At 47.3% G+C, this 6,573-nt stretch overlaps 1 long non-coding RNA gene across 1 annotated transcript in view; it reads left to right on the top strand.

Moving 5' to 3' along the window:
- The first annotated feature begins 335 nt into the window (after nt 1–335).
- The window catches only part of LOC143299078 (uncharacterized), a 131,760-nt gene continuing 125,522 nt past the window's right edge, over nt 336–6,573 (top strand). Inside the window, exons 1-2 of the long non-coding RNA XR_013057472.1 lie at nt 336–456; nt 6,288–6,373. This is a non-coding gene — a long non-coding RNA (uncharacterized LOC143299078). The remainder of the gene's footprint in view (nt 457–6,287; nt 6,374–6,573) is intronic.

The following is a 6,573-nucleotide window of genomic DNA, read 5'->3' as shown; positions in this document are numbered from 1 at the left end:
AGACTCAAACTAATACATATAATATATACATATATACATGCAGACACGCGCGCAGCGCGCGTGCGCGCACACACACACACACACACACACACACACACACACACACACACACACACACCGTGAGAGAGAGAGAGGGGGGGAGGGGTAATCAATAAATGATAAAGCAGACCTAGGCAGAAATATAATATTATACATAACAACAGCTGCACTCGTGTGCAGAGGCGGTTCAGTCAACGACTCTCGGAGACAACTCATCACACATCTGGCAAGGCGATGTGGGTTTTTTTTCCCCCCCATTTGTTCATGTAAGCATTATTACGTGTGGTCGTGTCAGCAGACACCCACGCACTGACGAGTTTGCCGTGCTGTAGCACGTTGTCTGCAAAGTGCTCCCGACTTGCCAGTGCCAAGTGTATTCACGAGATGGGAGATAAATGGTTCGATTTTCTCGCGCAGGTAAGAGGCACGAATAGCTGATGAGCAGCTGAGTTTGTTTCGTGAGTTCTTGCTTTTGTATTGCAGGCGGAATGCCAAAATGAATGGCAAATTCATCGGGCCACGGCCACTCATGAAAGTGTCCGTTTGTACACACACACACACACACACAGACACACACAGACACACGCACACACACACGACCACACACACACACACACGCACACACACACACACACGCACACACACACACGCACACACACACACACACACACACACACACACACACACACGGAAAATTTCAAGACACGGAGAGACAGGCTACTGGCAACAACAAGCATGACAGTGCAACCGTCACCCCCACCCGTTGGACACCCTCTTGCCACCCACCCCTCACAACATGGGCAACATAACCACGACCCTCCCTCATCGACTCACCCATACCTCATCTACCCACCCCTCCCTCATCCACCCACCCATCCCATCCCATCCCATCCCATCTACGAAGGCCATGCCAAGAGTGCATGGCGATCACACAAACAACTCATGGAAATCGCATGATCTTCGGGAAAACATTGTTCAGCTCACTCGTGTCCACGAAGTGCAAATATGTGTGCTCCAGTGTGTTTCTAACACTCATTTGCATGATGGAGGGTAGGGGAGGGAGGGCAGGGTGGGGGTGGGGGGGGGGGGTAACAAACGTTAGCAAGTTATTCCTCCGCCCTCCTCGCACTTTAAAGCTGTTAATGCTAGACATGGAAAACGAAGTACTGAAATAATGGTTTTGTGAGCAATTAGTTGCTTAATATGGTGTGGTTAATGTTTTTATGTGTGTTATCTTTCCGAGCCCAGAAACACACACACACACACACACACACACACACACACACACACACACACACACACACACACGTACACACGCCCATGTCTCGAACCCCCAATTGTTTAAAAAAAAAACGTTTATTTTTCTAATGTGATGAATAGATTAGAGAAGGGGTGACATGATATTCCCATAGACTCAGCACGTGAAATTTGTCTTGGTGGTGTGTTGATGATAGTGATGATGATTTTGGGTGTTGATGATTGGTGGTGATGATGACGGTAATGATACTGATGACGATGAACATGGTTGTGATGTTGATGGTAACGATGACAACGACGGTGATGGTGATGACTGGGAAAACGCATCATGCTATATAAAGTGTCTGATTCTTAGACACTTCTGGTTTGCTTGGAGTCTCTGTTGCAATTTCTGAGGACACACACCGACAGATAAGCCTGCCTGCCTACTCATCCGTCGGACCGACGGGAGACTCCATCATCATCTCTGGGGTTTGCTGGGAGTCTCTGTTGCAGTTTTGCGTCCACTTTGTCTCAACTCTGTCTCTGTCTCCTTCTCTATCTGCCTTTCTGCTGTCTGTCTCTCTGTCTCTGTCTGTCTGTCTGTCTGTCTCTCTATCTCTGTGTGTGTGTGTGTGTGTGTGTGTGCGCGCGCGCACGTTATTCCCAACCATTTCCTTTCGACCCCCCCACCCTCCCCTTACGCAATCCCCCAATTGCAATAGACCTACACTCCCCCCCCCTCCACCCACCATCACAACCGTCATCAGGACAATCACAACTGCAATTTTCTTAGGTCTTGTGACAATTTCTTTTCGCAACATTTTCATACCGCGTATTATTCAGAAACATGTACTTTTTGAAACTGCGTCAAGCTCGTTCATGGACAAAAAACATTAGTGGGTTTTGGGGGTTTTTATCCCTGAAGACTTTTCTCTGTTATCAAGTGTGTGTGTGTGTGTGTGTGTGTGTGTGTGTGTGTGTGTGTGTGTGTGTGTGTGTGTGTTAGTGCGCGCGCGCGCGCGTGTGTGTGTGTGTGTGGCTATTATCTTTCATTCACCCCTCTGCTTAAACACCCACACATTCTAACTACATTTTTTCGCCCCCATCCACCCAACCCTCCCCGCTAGGTGCTTGATCCTTATTGCCCTCGTGATGTGGAGTCGTGGCTGAGCGGACTGATTCCAGAATCCGGGGATGGGTTGCAGCTGCAGTTTGTGTGACCGCAGCTAACACATCCTTCTGGCATTATTATCTCTGTTTCCTGGATCATTCGTGGCTTTGGTTTTTTTTTTTGTTTTTTCTTTTTTGTTGTTGTTGTTAATGTTTATTTATTCGTTGTTGTTGTTTTTCTTTATTCTTTTTTTTTTCTCCCTAATTCTGCGTAACTGGGTCAGGCTCTTTCGTTGTTTCGTCATTATTCAAAGTTCTATTGTGTCTCCTGTCTCTGCCTCTCTCTCTCTCTGTCTGTCTCTCTCTCTGTTTCTGTCTTTCTGTCTGTCTGTCTGTCTCTCTTTGCTCTCTTTCGTTTTCATTCTCTCTAAATATTTCTCTCTTCCTTAATCTCTTTTTCTTCTCCCTCTTTCTTTCTCTCTTTTTTTTTTCTTCTCCTTCCCTCTTTCTCCCACTAATCTATCTTCCTCTACCCTTCTCTCTCTGTCTCTCTGTCTATTTAACTATTTCTCTTCGTCTGTCTGTCTCTTTCTCTTCTCTATCTTTTGATTTCTCTCTCTCCTCGTTTCTTCCTTCTTCGCCTCCCGGACACATGATATTTGATCTCTCTCTCTCTCTTTCTCTGTCTCTCTCTCTCTCTCTCTGTCTCTCTCTCTCCCCCCCCTCTCTCTCTCGACATCTCTCTCTCCTCCCCTCTCTCTCTATCTCCACTCTCTCTCTCTCTCTCTCTCGACATCTCTCTCCCTCTCTCTCTGTCTCTGTCTCTCTCTCTTTCGACATCTCTATCTCGACATCTCTCTCTCCCTCCCTCTCTCTCGACATCTCTCTCTCCCTCTCTGTCTCTCTCTCTCTCTCTCTGTCGACATCTCTCTCTCTCTGTCTCTCCTATTTTCTCATGGCCTCAAGACACACTTTTCGTTATTGCCACCACCACTACGCAGCTGAGTCACATCTAATGAAACTTGCATGACTGTTCCCCTTACCGCCGACGTATGACGCAAAAGCAGCGCAGTTAACCCATGGCCGTCATTCGTCCAATCCTTTCCGCTCGGCAATCACGGGGGCAAAGTGCTACCGGTCCCTCGTTGACGGGGTTCTCGGTGAATTGCACGTCTGGTGTGTGTGTGTGTGTGTGTGTGTGTGTGTGTGTGCAGGGGGCGGGGGGGGGGGTCGCTTCTTCTGCTTCTGACGGTGATAAAAACAGCCTCCACAGAGTCGGGGGGACACCAAGCCAAGCGTGGGGGGTCATCTCGATGCTATCCCCCGTACCCTCGACCCCCCACCCCCCATATCGGAGTACTTTCAGGTCTATATTCAACTAAATTTACTTCCAGTCGCTTTTTGTTTGTTTGTTTGTTTGTTTGTTTTTCACGTTTTCTGATCTTTGTTCCCCAGTGTCTATGATCCCCCCCCCCCCCCTCAGGTGTTCCCCCCAGTTGTATGTTCCCTTAGGTCTATTGCCATTGCTGATCACGATTGACCACACACCCCAAAGTGCTCACATTGCGGTTTTTTTTGTTGTTGTTTTTTTTTGGTCAAATATGTGCATTAGTATGTGTTGGCGGGTGTTCTGACCACTGCTGACCACTAACTTTATTCTGGGCTCGTTGCTTTGTAACGGCTATGCAGTAATAGGACTTTGTGACGTAACTGACTATTAGCTGACCGCTAATGACTGCTGTTGACCACTGGTGACAATTATCTTAATGCTCAGGTTGTATTATTTTGTGACCTATGCAATATAGGACTTCTTGACAGGATTTGGCCATTAACTGACCACACCTGACTACTGCTGATCAATACTGACCATTACCGACCTCAACAAATCACCACCCAAACTGTTTTTTTTCAGAATTGTATCATGTTTATGTACAAAAGACTTCTTGACCTTGTCTCTTTATTCTCTGGGTCAACATAAATCTGAGGGAACATTGACCTAAGGGGATATACAAGTGGGGGAACAAACATGTTTCCCCACAAACTTATAGAATCGAATGTGCTGTGCCGCGCTTCTTCGCTTAGAAAAAAAAAGGTGCATTACTGCAGAACAATTCTTGGCATGTTATATGTGATGGAACTGTTTTACCTAGACAGCTGTCGGTCCTAGTCTCCATTTTGGCTTAGGGCACTGCTGTTTGAGGGTGAAAATGTCCTTAAAACTTTCTTGCCCTCAAATTGGACAGTGATTATATACCCACTGTGTCCAGGGCTTGGCGTAGGAAGGCGAGGTCCATCCAGTACTCTCCTTCCGCCTTTCTGACCCTCAACAGCCTTCATCAAGATCACACCGTGACGAAACGGGGACTCGAACCTTGCTCACCGGTGAACACTGGATCAGAATTCCAACGCCTGACGATTCTGCAAACGGTGGCTTCTCAACATCTGTTCAAGACGTCATTCGCCTCATTGGTATAAAAACTGCCCCCCCCCCCTCCCCCCCACTTCACCCTCTCCCCCCCCCCTTCACACACACACACACGCGCGCGCGCGCGCACTTGTTAAGTGTGTATTTTGCGTGTGTGTGTGTGTATTTTTGTGTTAGAATCATTCAAGAGGTGCAACAACATGCTTCAAACAATATCCCCCCCCCCCCTTGTCCGGAAGGCTGTATTGCTATGTGGACACACAGACAAACACAGACACACACACACACACACACTCGAACGCACACGCGTACACGTATATGCGTATGCACACACACACACGAGCGTGCGCGCGCGCACACACACACACACACACACACACACGCATACAAGGAATGTCTTGCGCAGTAACTTCTCATATTCTGTGATTTATTTCATTTTTTAAATATTTTTTTTTAACCACGCAGTAGGCCCCATTCATCACCACTTTGTGGGTCTTTAGTATCATGCACATGCGAATATCCATTCACAATGGCTTTGTTTTTCTCTACAATGCGTTGCGTCGAAGGCTAACGACCTATTTGGATGAATGATTGTGTGTCCCAGAGGCGTATGACTAGATTTATCGTCCTCGTGCTCATTGCGTGTTGTTCCCTGTGCTCTGATGAGGTCGCACGTCTTTTGAGCGCATGCTGTGTTCGTGAGATGTGACAAACCAAGGCGTGCTCTTGGGGTGAAGTCGTTGGCTTATGCTGTGAAGTGTCTCTGACACCTTGTAATCGTTTTTTGTTGTTGGTATCGTTGGTAGTGGTGGTGGTGGTCTTTTTACGGTGTTTGTAATCATGACACCTCAGTGGTGTTATTTTTGAGTGATAAAAGAAAGGGGTCCAGTTGTTTGTTTTGTTGGGGTTTTGTTTGTTTGTTTTTATTTCATTACGTTACAACCAAGACTGGTGGTACGGTCTCTGTCTCTCTGTGCGTCTTTGTCTTGTCTTTCTCTGTTTCTGTCTCTTTTTCTGCCCTTCCCTCCCTGCCCCTTGCATGTCAGTATCAGTAGCTCAAGGAGGCGTCACTACGTTCGGTCAAATCCATATACGCTACCCCACCAGCGCACAAACACATGATCATTGAGTATTTTGTATCAGTCTATGCACGTGAAGTCGTGTGTGTGTGTGTGTGTGTGTGTGTGTCTGTGTGTGTGCATGTGTGTTTGTGAGTGCATAGTCGTGCCAGAGTGTGTTCATGCGTTTTGTAGTAGCAGTAGTTGTTGTTGCAGCTGTATACGTAGTAGCATCACCGTCGCCACCGTCATTTTTTTTTTTTTAGAATGTCATCCTTCTTATATGATGATGATGACCATCACCAACATCATCATCATCACCATCATAATCATCATCATCGTTGTTGTTGTTGTGGAGGAGGACGTTACACATCCCTGCCCCATCCTGACTCCCCGTCTTTTTCCTTCGTCTTCAGGATCAGCGCTCGCTCATCTTGGCGAAGGGGGCCGACAGAGACATTAAACAAAATGGAAGTCCAGCCAGGAAAGTCATCATTCGGAGGTAATGTACACACTTCTGGCGCCTCGCCCCCCATTCCCTCTCTCTCTTCGACTCTGTCTCCATCTCTCTCACTCCCCCACTCTCACTTTAATCGCTCTCTCCCATTCACTCCCTCCCCCCCCTCTCTCTCTCTCTTTCCCCCACTGTCTGCCTGTCTCTCTCTCTCTCACTCCCTCATGTCTGGGGCTATCATGTCCACC

This window comes from Babylonia areolata, chromosome 24, assembly GCF_041734735.1.
Source record: "Babylonia areolata isolate BAREFJ2019XMU chromosome 24, ASM4173473v1, whole genome shotgun sequence".
Classification (NCBI taxonomy): Eukaryota; Metazoa; Mollusca; class Gastropoda; order Neogastropoda; family Buccinidae; genus Babylonia; species Babylonia areolata.
Note: the sequence above shows the minus strand (reverse complement) of the source record. Positions and strands in the feature narration are given on the sequence as shown.